Source organism: Malaya genurostris, chromosome 1, assembly GCF_030247185.1.
Source record: "Malaya genurostris strain Urasoe2022 chromosome 1, Malgen_1.1, whole genome shotgun sequence".
In the NCBI taxonomy this organism is placed as follows: Eukaryota; Metazoa; Arthropoda; class Insecta; order Diptera; family Culicidae; genus Malaya; species Malaya genurostris.
In genome coordinates, this window is record NC_080570.1 from 137,118,079 (window position 1) to 137,132,103 (window position 14,025).

Consider the following 14,025-nt stretch of genomic DNA (forward strand, 5'->3'; position numbering starts at 1 on the left):
TCAAAGTACTTGTTATAATAAAAGTCACGTACAAAGTGAAACCAGAAAGACTCAATCGAACCTTCAAACTTTGTTAGTGAGTGTACGGTTGTTTGACAAAGTTATCACCAATAAGTATCAATTCGCCGGCAGAGGCGCTTCGAGTAGTCCAGTAATCGCTTATGAATTCTTGTGCTCGAGCTTGCATACGATGGCAATTCATACAGTAAAATCGTACGCAAAAAAAAAACACAATTGGCCGTATAAACAAAACGTAGCATACTTGAATTTCGGTGGTAAATTCTACGTGTGGAACACGTTCCTGTCAAAACATGCTACAAACTGTAGTATTTACTGCAAGTTTTCGGTAGGTAGCTCCAGGGATGCCAGGTTCACAGATTAATCTGTGTTTCAGCACAGATTTTAAAAATGACACAGATTTTCACAGATTTCTGAAAATGATCACAGATTTTCACAGATTCGGGAAAAAATCACAGATTTTCACAGATTTTTGAAATCAAGCACAGTTTAGCACCAAAAAGTACAAAACGGTTTAGGAAAATGGTATAGAGAGTGTTGGTAGTGAGACCTTTCTTTTTTTTGCTCACCAAATTGATTTTGATCTACTATTATGGTACGGAAAACGGGCACAGATTTTCACAGACAGGTTTTTGGCTTGATCACAGATTTTTGAAAAAATGATCTGGCATCCCTGGGTAGCTGTAGAGGTTGCTACTCGTGTGTTTGCTGATAAAGTGAAGTACAGAAATTAAAGAAAGTGGCATTTTCACAGATGTAAGTACGTTTCTTGCTTTGTGCATGCTTATGCCAGCTTTTCCAGCTCTGTGTCGATACGGTATGCAGTATATGCTTAAATTCGGAAGTATCATTAACTACATGTTCGAACTTGTTTTTTTATTCATACCAAACCGCGTTATACTCTGTGGACTTTGTTTTTGAGAAGATACTACAAACAACAGACTTTACTACATTTTTTTCATACGGCCCAATGTTTGAAGATTTCTTCTAGAGCTAGCAAATCGTTCAGAACAATAAATTCACATGTTTTTCATAATATACAGCATCATTCGAACAATTTTGTAATCCTTCCTTAAAAAAACCTGTTTTAATCCACCTAGTGGTGTAATGATGCCTTTTTCATGTATAATATTATGGTATTCTATTCAACAAATTTCTCTTCGATTTTTGAACGAAACAAAGGGATTGCTTGTGCATGAACTAGTATAACAGACAGAATGAAACAGTTTTCTGATCGATTAGGCCATCCATTAGAAAACGAAGTGGGTTCACTATTATATGTACTTTTAGTACCGGAACCCGAGATCCGGTATAATCGAAGTCGGTTCGTATGGCCACCAACTAACATGACGTACAAACTCTACTAGTTTTTATTCAAATTTTGAAGATTTTATACAATTTTGCATCGCACTCCAAATGACGATTGAATGATTGTTGTATCCGAAAATATGCAGTAATTTTTGGTAGGACCATAAGACCTTTCATTTGACCCTTAGATTGGGAATAACGGTTTTGAGTCCAGTTTACAACATTTTTTTACGTTTTTTGTTTCGCCAGTTTAAGTGACGGTGTACAATATTCAACACACTTTACCCTATAACTTCGGAACCGCAAGTCGGATCCGGATGAAATTCAGGAATTCCGTATGGGACCATGAGACCTTTCATTTGAATCTAAGTTTGTGGTTTTTTAAGTGATTTCATAACCTTTCTATATAAGAAAGGCAAAAATATTCAGCAATAAGTCGATAAAGAAGTATTTTCAGGGACGCATTTAGGAAATCATGATTTGCGGTGTCCTCTCTATATCTCAGCACAAAATTATCAAAAGTAAAAAAATCCAACTAACACAGTGGTAGTATGTGTTTTTCTAGACTCCTACATTTTTTTTTTATATTTTTCAAATTTTTGCCTTTCTCATACAGATAGGATATGCAAACACTGTGAAAACCAACTTTTTAACCGAGGTCCGGAGGGCCGAATGTCATATACCATTCGACTCAGCTCGACGAACTGAGCAAATGTCTGTGTGTGTCCGTAATCTCATTTCTCGAAAGGACAATGTATGGAAAACTTGAAGAACTAATTTGATACTTTTATTTTGCTGAAGAAAGTATGTTGATACGTTAAGGCGTTTAAGAGTTATGCAAGGTTTTTGATTTTTTGAAGGTATTTTTAAGACTAATTTAAATAAGTTAAAAAAAAACCCTTCCAATTTTCTCTTAACTTTATACTTATATTATGACGTTTCAGGAACCGTATAGGATACATTTTTATCGATCTGGCTTCTAATGAATATTGATATTTGAAGCTTGACTAGTTTTTGATTAAAAAACAATCATAACTTTGGACTGGTAGCTCATATGAAAAAGCTTGGTTGAGCAAAATTGTGCGATGATTAGTTCAACAACTCTTCTGAAGACAACTTTTACGTAAAACGTTTCAAAGTTAGAGCTAAAAAAGTGATTTTTCAGGAGTCACCCTACTTTTACTCGGGAAAATTGATGTAACTTGATCAAATGAAAAGCTAGATAGGCACTTTTTTCATCAAAGTTGCTCAAAATACAATTTTCTACAACTTCATTGTACAACAAAATCATTTTTGAGTTCAATTATTTATTTCATTCTATTTAGGAGATCTTGGAGATTCATACTATTTAGGAGATCTTGCGTCGAATGAATAAAAATATGAATATTACACTTCTAAAAGATGGAGCTGGGTGCATACATATTGACCGTAAATAACGTTATGAAGTACTGGTTTCGCCTGTAATCTTTGTGTTTCGAAATTGACTGCACCCGTATTGTTTAGATACACTAGCGCCGTCCTGAATTTTAAACAAACCTCGCAGAGTCATTCACATTCACATCGCGATCGGAAGCATCAACCAGAAAATGTATTGCCGGGGTCTGTTGCCTTTCCCGAAATACCACATGGGATTTAGTATCTTACCAAATAGGTGCCGATGAACATACCATATCAGAATTATAGTTGAACTTGTAATCCATTCGATACTTGCCACAAACAACGTCCAGATGGTGCTCAAGATCATGAATCCTTCCGACACACCAAAGCTTCACCCAGTTGAAAAATATTGATCTATCGCAATGCGGAACGCCCAGAAGACTCAAAAGACAGTTGTCAGCAAGATGCAGTTGAAGGGAAGCTAGTGTTTTGCAGTAACAACAGTGATCAAGTAGGCTGTGCAAAACTTGATGGAAGGAGCCATTAGTAAGGCCCGCCATTTTGCATTTGCTGAAAAAGAAGCTTGAGAGAATATTTTCACGTTATTTTTTTGTATAACTAAACATAACTTGATTTGAAAGGAAAATTTTGACATTCTTGTTTAAACAATTTGATGATCGTAGTACCCTTTCCAAACACACAACACAATAACTTTGCAGAACATAAATGAAGATGTTATCACACTTTGGTTAGTGGTAGATTTCAGTTTCTCCCTTCGAACGGAAAAAATGAGCCCAAGAATGTAGTAGCGAATCCTGGCAATCGAACAAGGAAGGGATCAATTCCCATCTCAAACAAACGCAACAATGGATATTTCCTAAACGGTTGCTTTCATCATTGGGAAAACCATCAACGATTATTGTGTGCTCTCGTTTCGGACCAACCGCCGCTCTCCCTACCACCCCCTCCCTCGGTTCGATAAGGCTCGGCGATTAATGATGCTCATGACCGGAAGAAAGTTGGTGATGAAAACCGATTGAATCATCGAGCCAAGTCACGTAACCCCCGGTCTATCGGTGTACTGCGGCAACATACACGTCTTTATTTATGTGTCCGATGGGTGAGGGGTGGTGGAGGCGGCATAGAAAAATGTCCAAATATCAATCATTGTCAGTCTAGTATGGTTAAATAACCAGTAAACAACGACGGATGCGACTGCTTAATTTTCGTATCTACCATCCGTCCGGCAGAACCGTTTCCGTTTCGTTAATTTTTCGCTTTGGCTAGGAGTATGCAATCCTCCTCCGCTCACTCAGTCCAGTCGAGAGTCGAGGACTTTGGTAAGAAGTGCTGGGGAATTGCGGATGAACGAACGGTGGTCGCGTGGTTGCTTATCTTTATCTCATTTGGGAGATGATTTATGATGTGGTATTTATAACAAAACAGTGCTGGGATTCCCCTTCACCTTCGGAGCGAGTTAGTTCCTAGCTGAGACGATAGCTGAGCAAGCCGAAGAAGTCTCAGTCGATTGTAGGAGTCACGTTAAGAATGGAATCGGACAGTGAATGAAAATGAATTATGAGCTTCGGAAATACGATTCTAAAATAATGCAGTTGCAATTGTTACATTTACAGAAAAAGTTCCTTGTTATCATCAAAATGATTACCAGTCATGTATTTTCCTGAGCATTGAGTAACTAGGCACATCTTTTTTTTGCTGTTGCCAGCATCATAACGCTATCGACTACTATATAGCTTCGCACCGTTTATTGTAATAGTCAAATCGCACAAAACTCTGGTTGGTACAGAAACAAACGAGAAAAAAAAAACGAAGTGCCGCAAGCCAAACTCACAGCGCAAAGTAATTAAAATTCTAGCCGCGAACAAAGTATAGATTTCACGTCGAACATCCACAAAACCCGCGGAACAAAAAAGGGCCCGGTTTGCGATTCGCTTGCCCGATCTCGTGGGATTTACGTACGTCCAATCAAACCGAACTCCACATTTTAGAACTCATCTTCTGTCGCGCCGGCGAGTCCGCCGTTTCATACGTATCCGCCGGGACAAAACCGGGACAAAAAGCGTGAATTTCCACAGTCGGTAAACTAGCCCGGCTTTTCCACAGTGCTTCAGTGCAGGCAAATCGATCCAGACTAGCAGAAACACTCGCCGGCATTGGGGTTATTAATGTGCAATTAATTTTTTGGTAGGAACATTATCGTTTTATCTGTTGCATTTAATCTTGGTTTAATTATAAAATTGAAAATTTATTAACAAAAGTATGACGCGCAACGAACGTGCAATCCGATATCGGACGCGTGAAAACGAGGAAATTTCCACTACGAAGGCCATCAGTGATGGGGTAAATGTGTCCCCAAACCATGAACTGTCGAACGGTGAAATGTATAATTCGATGGGTTGGTCTGGCGGGCAGTTTGCTGTCATTACAATGAAAATGAAAATTGATACCGAAGTCTACCTCGGAACCGTGTTCTTCGTTATGAAATTATTGGCACACTTTTTAGAGGAATATTTTGGCATAATCTACGTTAGCAATCTGGTCTGCGTCATAAAACTTAAACTCACGATGAGCGTGTCTGTTGAACTGCGTGCTGGACGATGCGTGTAGATTATCGTAGTGGGCCCACTTCTCATTGCCAGTAACCGTTCGATGCAAGAAACCTTTTCTTATTTGCCCTTGAAGCAGTTGTTCGCGCGTGAAAAAACGGCGCTCGACGTCCTTTGGCTTCAATTCATACGGCACCCAATTGCCTACCAGCTGAATCAGTTCCATTGTTTTTAAGCGTTGGCAAATGGCTGCTGGCTGAGTAAAACTTTGAGTGTTTTTGCCAAGAAATTCGTTTTGCGTTTGCGATGGGTCTTGCTCCTCCAGCAATTCCTCCAGTTCTTCATCTTCAAATTTTGGTGATGCTTCTACTCGTTCCTTGTTTTCCAAATCAAAATTGCCGCTTCTGAACGTTGTAAATTACATGCTCACCATACGCTTCCACAAAAATACGACGATTTTCGGTTCAAAAGTCGGGTGTCCCAGTGAGTGTATTCCCTTTCTATATGAAAATGGCAAAATCAATACTTTTTGCCTTTCTCATACAGAAAGGCTATGAAATCACTATACAAACCGACTTTTGAACCAGAACCGAGTGTCATATACCATCCGACTCGAGTTCATCAAGTACGCAAAATGACTGTGTGTTCACTCGGAGATGGCTAAATCGATTTTCACAAACTTAGATTCAAATCAAAGGTCTCTCCGTCTCATAGCCTGCTATTGCATTTAGCCCGGATCAAATTTCCCGTTCGAGAGTAACGTTATCACGTTACTTGGGCAGAATAAAAATAAAAATTGCTCTCGATTTTCTCAAAGACCGCTCAACCAATTTTCACAATCTTAGGTTCAAATGGACAATCCTATGAAATATTACCAAACTTCATCCGGATACGATTTCCGGTTCCGGAATTACAGGCTGAAATCACTCCAGTTTCTAAGCAACGACTGGATTGATTTTCACAAACTTTGTTTCAAATGAAAGGTATTATGTTCCCATAAGTAAGCGTAGAATTTTGTCCGGATTCGACCTCCGGTTCCGAAATTATTAGGTTGAGTGTGTATAAAATTGCAGCCTTGATGCCTTTCTCATACAACTCATGTTTTCATTAATACTACTAAAGGGATTCTTCAGGAAACTTTCCTTTTGATCTTGAACCAGAACAAAAAAAGTTTGTTTAAGCACACACTAGCATAACCTTTTCAATTTTTGAATTGTTTTGACCCGCAGTTTTTCGATGACGGTTGTAAATTTTAAACACATCTTACACAGTTGTTCCGGAATCGTAAGTCAGATTCGAACAACAGTCAACAGCAGTCGGTTTTCAAAGATGTAGACCCTTTTAACAGATCGGCTGAAAAGTTCGTATCGTTTCTATGAGAGGGCGTCACTAGAATTAAATCCATACCATGTTCCGTTAGTACCAACCTTCAAAAGATACGTGTATAAATTTGACAGCTGTCTGATTATTAGTTTGTGAGATATTGTGAAAAAAATGGAAAAAAAGGAATTTCGTGTGTTGATGAAACACTACTTTTTGATGAAAAAAAGTGCCGCCAATACCAAAAAATGGCTTGATGAGTGTTATCCAGACTCTGCACCGGGCGAAGCAACAATTCGTAAGTGGTTTGCAAAATTTCCTACTGGTCATATGAGCACCGAAGACGATGAACGCAGTGGACGTCCAAAAGAGGCTGTTACTCCATCACTTCACTCCGGAGTCCAATCGACAGTCAGCTGAGTGGACTGCACGCGATGAACCGAACCCAAAGCGTGGAAAGACTTAACAATCGGCCGGTAAGGTTATGGCGTCTGTATTTTGGGATTCGCATGGTATAATTTTCATCGACTACCTTAAAAAGAGAAAAACCATCAACAGTGACTATTTTATAGCGTTATTAGAGGGTTTGAAGGACGAAATTTCAAAAAAACGGCCTCATTTGAAGAAGAAAAAAGTTTTGTTTCATCAAGACAATGCACCGTGTCACAAGTCGATGAAAACCATGCTGAAATTGAACGAATTGGGCTTCGAATTGCTCCCTCATCCACCGTATTCTCCAAATTTGCCCCCAGTGACTTTTTCCTGTTCTCAGACCTCAAGAGAATGCTCGCTGGTAAAAAATTTAGAAGCAATGAAGAGGTAATCGCTGAAACTGAGGCCTATTTTGAGGCAAAGGACAAATCGTACTATAAAAATGGTATCGAAAAGTTGGAAGATCGCTATAATCGCTGTATCGCCTCTGATGGCAATTATGTTGAATAATAAAAACGAATTTTGGCTAAAAAATGTGTGTTTCTATTAAACGATACGAACTTTTCAGCCGAACTGCTGGTTGAGTCTAAGGTTGAGAAAATCGTTTCTAAGTTCAATTCAAAATTGTTTCAATTTGTAGGTTGTGTTAGTTGCTGGTCAAACTAATCGATTTTGAGCTGTGCTGGTTCCGGAATTCCCGGAAATGGTGCTAAAAAAACGGAACTCTCTACATTATCTCACAGACAGCTGAGAAGATTTTCACAATGCGACTTCCGGTTCCGGAATAACAGGGTGAAGTGTGCTTCAAATTATTACAACCTTCACTCTGTAATTGCGGAACCGAATGTCGAAATGTACGGATGAAATTCAGGAAATTTGTATGGGACTATAAGATCTTTCATTTGAATCTTAGTCCATGAAAATCGGTTCAGTCAGCTCCGAGAAAAGTGAGTGCCAAAAAAATTTTACACTTATACGATTTTATTTACAGAATCGAAAGAGTTAGTCACTTGATCATTAATCTAATACTAGCTTTCAATTAAGCCGATACTTGTTACAATTGGTTCAGCCATCTCCGAGAAAATTGAGCATATAAAATAAATCTCCGAAGGGTGCAACACACACATACATTTTCCGATCTCGTTGAGCTGAGTCGAATGGTGTATCACACTATAGATCTCCGGAGCTCCAACCAAAAGTCGATTTCTCCAGCAATTCTATTAATTTTCTATAAAGAAAATCCAAACAGGTGTAGTAATCGTTCAAACTTGAGAAAAAAAACTATATATACCAATCGATTCAGCTCGACGTACTGAGCAAATATCCGGGTGTGTGTTATCAACAAACCGAAATCAATTGCAAATGAAAGGTCTCCTCGTGAGGCTGAAGGCTATTGAATGGTTTAGAGATCAGATGTTTACTTTTCGAGTTATATGTCAAAAATCTGTCTGTCTGTCAGAACCGATCTTGTAAACAAAAAATGTTTTGAGAATTAGATTTCACCCGGTAATGGCTGTTCAGTAAGCCACAGTTTGTTAAAATTCTTCCATTTTTAACGAAGATATCGACATGTTCGTGTAAGCAACTTTTCCCTCGATTCCAGTAGTAGGAGTTTTGAGTTGATTCTTACTGTCAGTAGGATCGTAGTACTAGCAATGCAATGATTCGGCTGCTCAGTACTCTGTTGAAACAGAAAGGCCCAACTCCACAAAAGGTATGCAATGCCAAGACTTTACTTTACTTTAGGAGTTTCGAGCGCTTGGGAGCAAAGTGAAACACGATTTTTATTACTGTAGTATGCAACTGTTCCTGAGCATCAAATAGATTGTGTATAGCATCCATTTGCATGACATGATTCCAACTAAGTTCCAGGCTCAAACTCCATGGCCTGCGTTAGCACTCTAATGACATATGTTTATATGCCAAGGGCAGATATATCAAAACTAGGTTTGATTATTAGAAATCAAACTGGACTAAAGATTACGTACAACCCTATTCGGTATTTCGATTGAATCGTAGTATAAAAAAGCATCACTCAATCGATCGATCGAAATGCAGAATAGGGGTAATAATTTCGGATTACATTCAGTTTATTTATCAGAACCAATCCAGGCTATATAAAAATATTAACTATTAGAAAATCTGTGATATATTTTAGTGTGCAAATGCAATCGTTCTATCATTAATACAAACACACAACTGACTTTTTTTGCAGAACCGTCTGACCGCTTTGCATTGTATGTACAATTCCTGTATTTATTCTTGTATTTATTTTTCGTCACCGGAGAAAAGAACTTTGGATTTGTCCGTGAATCTCTGCGCAAGCAAATTCTGCTCTGCGGAACGGAAAGATCTAGAGGTTTGTTATCAAGTTTGCCACATTGGAATTGGTAGTATCGTTACTGACAATATCTTCTGGCTTAACTTAAACTGCTCGTGATTTTCGAGTTCATTCTCCATATTCAGCTAATAAATCAAATTTGCATGATAATTTTTACCATATACCTAGAGTGCCTGTCTGCATCCCGAAATTCTGATTCGTCCATTGGCTACGAAGAGACTGTTATTACAGATCGGCTGAAAAGTTCGTATCGTTTCTATGAGCGGGCGCCACTAGAATTAAATCCATACCATTTTCAGTTAGTACCAACCTTCAAAAGATACGTGTATAAATTTGACAGCTGTCTGATTATTAGTTTGTGAGATATTGCATTTTGAGTGAAGCTACTTTTGTTATTGTGAAAAAAATGGAAAAAAAGGAATTTCGTGTGTTGATGAAACACTACTTTTTGATGAAAAAAAGTGCCGCCGATACCAAAAAATGGCTTGATGAGTGTTATCCAGACTCTGCACCGGTCGAAGCAACAATTCGTAAGTGGTTTGCAAAATTTCGTACTGGTCATATGAGCACCGAAGACGATGAACGCAGTGGACGTCCGAAAGAGGCTGTTACCGATGAAAACGTGAAAAAAATCCACAAAATGATTTTCAATGACCGTAAAGTAAAGTTGATCGACATAGCTGACAACCTAAAGATATCAAAGGAACGTGTTGGACATATTATTCACGAATATTTGGATATGAGAAAGCTTTGTGCAAAATGGGTGCCGCGTGAGCTCACAATCGATCAAAAACAACAACGTATTGATGATTCTGAGCAGTGTTTGGAGCTGTTATATAGAAATAAAACCGATTTTTTTCGTCGATATATAACAATGGACGAAACATGGCTCCATCACTTCACTCCGGAGTCCAATCGACAGTCAGCTGAGTGGACTGCACGCGATGAACCGAACCCAAAGCGTGGAAAGACTTAACAATCGGCCGGTAAGGTTATGGCGTCTGTATTTTGGGATTCGCATGGTATAATTTTCATCGACTACCTTAAAAAGAGAAAAACCATCAACAGTGACTATTTTATAGCGTTATTAGAGGGTTTGAAGGACGGAATTTCAAAAAAACGGCCTCATTTGAAGAAGAAAAAAGTTTTGTTTCATCAAGACAATGCACCGTGTCACAAGTCGATGAAAACCATGCTGAAATTGAACGAATTGGGCTTCGAATTGCTCCCTCATCCACCGTATTCTCCAAATTTGCCCCCAGTGACTTTTTCCTGTTCTCAGACCTCAAGAGAATGCTCGCTGGTAAAAAATTTAGAAGCAATGAAGAGGTAATCGCTGAAACTGAGGCCTATTTTGAGGCAAAGGACAAATCGTACTATAAAAATGGTATCGAAAAGTTGGAAGATCGCTATAATCGCTGTATCGCCTCTGATGGCAATTATGTTGAATAAGAAAAACGAATTTTGGCAAAAAAATGTGTGTTTCTATTGAACGATACGAACTTTTCAGCCCAACTGTTACCGTTTTTTTTTTTCGATTATAGAGGTTTTAACCTTAAGGTCATTCGTTTCTTCGGATCAGAAAAACTTTCTGACCCTATGTGCGGGGTTGGGAATCGAACCCAGGTGAGCTGCGTGAAAGGCATGAACTTACCCATCACACTATACCCGTCCCCCTGTTATACCGTTGGAGTCTAGCTTTATTTCTCCCATATCAAAGAAGGATCCATTTTTGAATTCAAATCATGTACTTTTGGATTTTTTTTTGTTTATTTACTTCGCCGGAATTTCTTGGTAACCAGTCCGTAGTAACCAGAACAGTGTTGCTTGAGAAGACTATTTTTATAATAAACAAGGGGACGCTCAATACTGTGGTAACTGATAGTGAATCATTCACGAACACTTTTTATTGCGATTTTTCTTCGAAGTGTCTGGTCGTGTCGTTGGTCTTGAGATCCCATAAAAACTTTCAGTTAAGGAGATATAGGGTGATTTGTGTAAAATTGTCAATTTTACATGCAGATTTTGATAGAAAAAATTAATTTCAGTTTTACCGGTGTTCGATTTCGATCCCGAATGTATCCAATAAATTTACACTACAATTTCTCGAAGATGGCTACACTGATTTTCGAAAAATTAGAATCAAATGAAACGGGTCGCAATCCATTAGGTGAATTCAACTGACTTCGGCTACACTGGCTTTCGAAATCCGGTTCCGAAATAATCGGGAATAGAGGAGCAAAAATCGTTTCCCCAAAAAGTCTAAAAAGAATTTCATAAGAAAACCTTCGTATTAAAAGACTCATGATCCCATACAAAATTGGTAGCTTTTATCCGATTCTGCCTTCTGATTCTGGAATTACAGCGAGATGAGTTTTTAAAATTCAAACCGCCATAGAAGACGACGATACAAATGGGGCTTCAAAGTTGGGTGTTTTGGGTTACGTTGGCCCCTGAATACCTATTCCAGAAGTACCGTAAAAAGGACCAAAAACTCTAAAGTGAAACTTACTTCGACATATCATAGTATAAATATGATCTGTATCTACCGGGGAAAAACAGAATGGAAAATTGACATGCGAATGCAATTATGAAAATGAATTCTGAAAATCGCGAAAATGTTACCGCAGAGACGGGACTCGAATCCGTAGCTAACCCCAAACCGGGAAAATTGTTTTGCCAATTATACTACCCTGCATATGAAAACACATGAAGAGATAGTCCAATTGATTAGGAGAAACCAAGCATACTTCGCTGTTCTTGGTCACCACATATATCTAAGGAAACAAATTTAACAGAACGCATACACACTAAAAACAAGTCTATTTTTTTCCTTTCTACTTTGCCGCCGACACTGTTTCGAGATTTTGTTTTTTGTCTATTTCGCTACCTATTGAGGTCCACATCAGCCTCACGTGACGATCTCAGCCAGAGATGCCATTTATACAGATTTATCTGTATTATACAGATTTTTACAACCTCATACAGATCTAATACAGAATACAGATTTTATACAGATTCCCTAAATTTAATACAGATTTAAACAGATTTCACAAGAAGTTATAAAGAAAAATTAAACTGTTTTCGTCTGAGCTAGCTTTTAGTATTTGTTTGCATTCCGATGAGATGAAAGTTAATTAATCAACGGACAAATCACAAATTAAAGTAAAAATTGGTGTGCAGATATTTGATGATCAACACAAAAAAAAACATTTAGACAGAGTGAGCACGAGAAAGCAGAGCCAAACTTGGTACTGACCAAAGCGAGTAATGCATTCACAGTAAATTAAAAGGACCTTGTCAGAAGCCAAGCTGAGCAGATTTATCGCTTGAACTCTAACAAGGCCCCTTTGGCTTGCTGAATTAGCAGACCAAAAAAGGGAAGCATACCCCTCTTTTGGTCTGCTAATGTCATCCATCAGCTCGATTCAGTTTTTCGTGTTTATTCTGTCTGCAGCCTGAGAGTTGTAAGACCTGACTTGAAGTTGCATATTAAGTCAACTTGTAAATCTAGAAAAGTATATGGAATTGAAATTTGATTGTGGTTGAAAAAACATTCATATTAAATTTCGTCCTTACATATTTTTGTGAACTACGAAGATATGAAAAATAAAAGCTCATTTAAAATCTCATTCTTCAACCATAATCTGAGATAGCGTTCAACATCATTTCATTGTAAAAAATTCATTTTATTAGTGAATACAGATAAATACAGATTTTTTATCCAGGGTAATACAGATTTTCTCTGAAAATATCTGGCATCTCTGATCTCAGCAAATATGTGATAGCATCAGTGACGATTGTGATCTCGAAAACAATGTATTGAAGATGATCAAACCTTCGATTGACTTTCAATGATTTGTGTTTTGGTCTCGAGTTTGTTTTAAATATGATCAGTATCTACCGGGGAAAAACAGAATGGAAAATTGATATGCGAATGCAATTATGTAATACACTAAGGTATTTCTTTTATGCGGTCTTTTTTTATGCGATCTTTTTTTTATGCGGTTTATGTATGCGAATTTTCAGAGTTATGCGTTTTTTTATGCAGTACGTAAACTCGCGTAAAATAGACTTCAGTGTATAGGACTGTAAGTGAGTGCCGTGGTAATCAAATATAGCGAAGGTTTCTTCTAATCAATGTATTTTCCCCGGTTAGGAGTTAGCTACAGGATCGAGTCCCGTCTCTGCGATAATATTTTCGCGGTTCCCATTACATAGTTGCATTCACATATCATTCTTTCAATCTGTTTTGCCCGCCAGATACTTATCATATTTAAAACTAGCTCAAGACGGCTCTACGTCTTAACAAAGACTAAAACACAAATCGTTGAATCTCATGGAATGCTTAGTCAATTGTCATGATTGACATGATTGATCAAGATATCTGGTATCAGTTTGGTGGTTTTTCTATCTCTCGCATAGAAAAAGACCTAATTGTATGAGCTTATATTACAATGCGACAATTTTCAGATATGTATGCAAAGGACGGATAAGTGCTATTACTAGAAGAAGAACCAGTGAACTATAAAGTTTCAAAAAACCCTCTGAATGATAAGCTTAAGATCTGAGGACAGAGGGTCGCGTGTTGAGTTTTAAATCGACCATTTGGCTCGCTCAATTCCCTTTGCGCATCGTATTTCTCTTGTACTCTCTCGTATA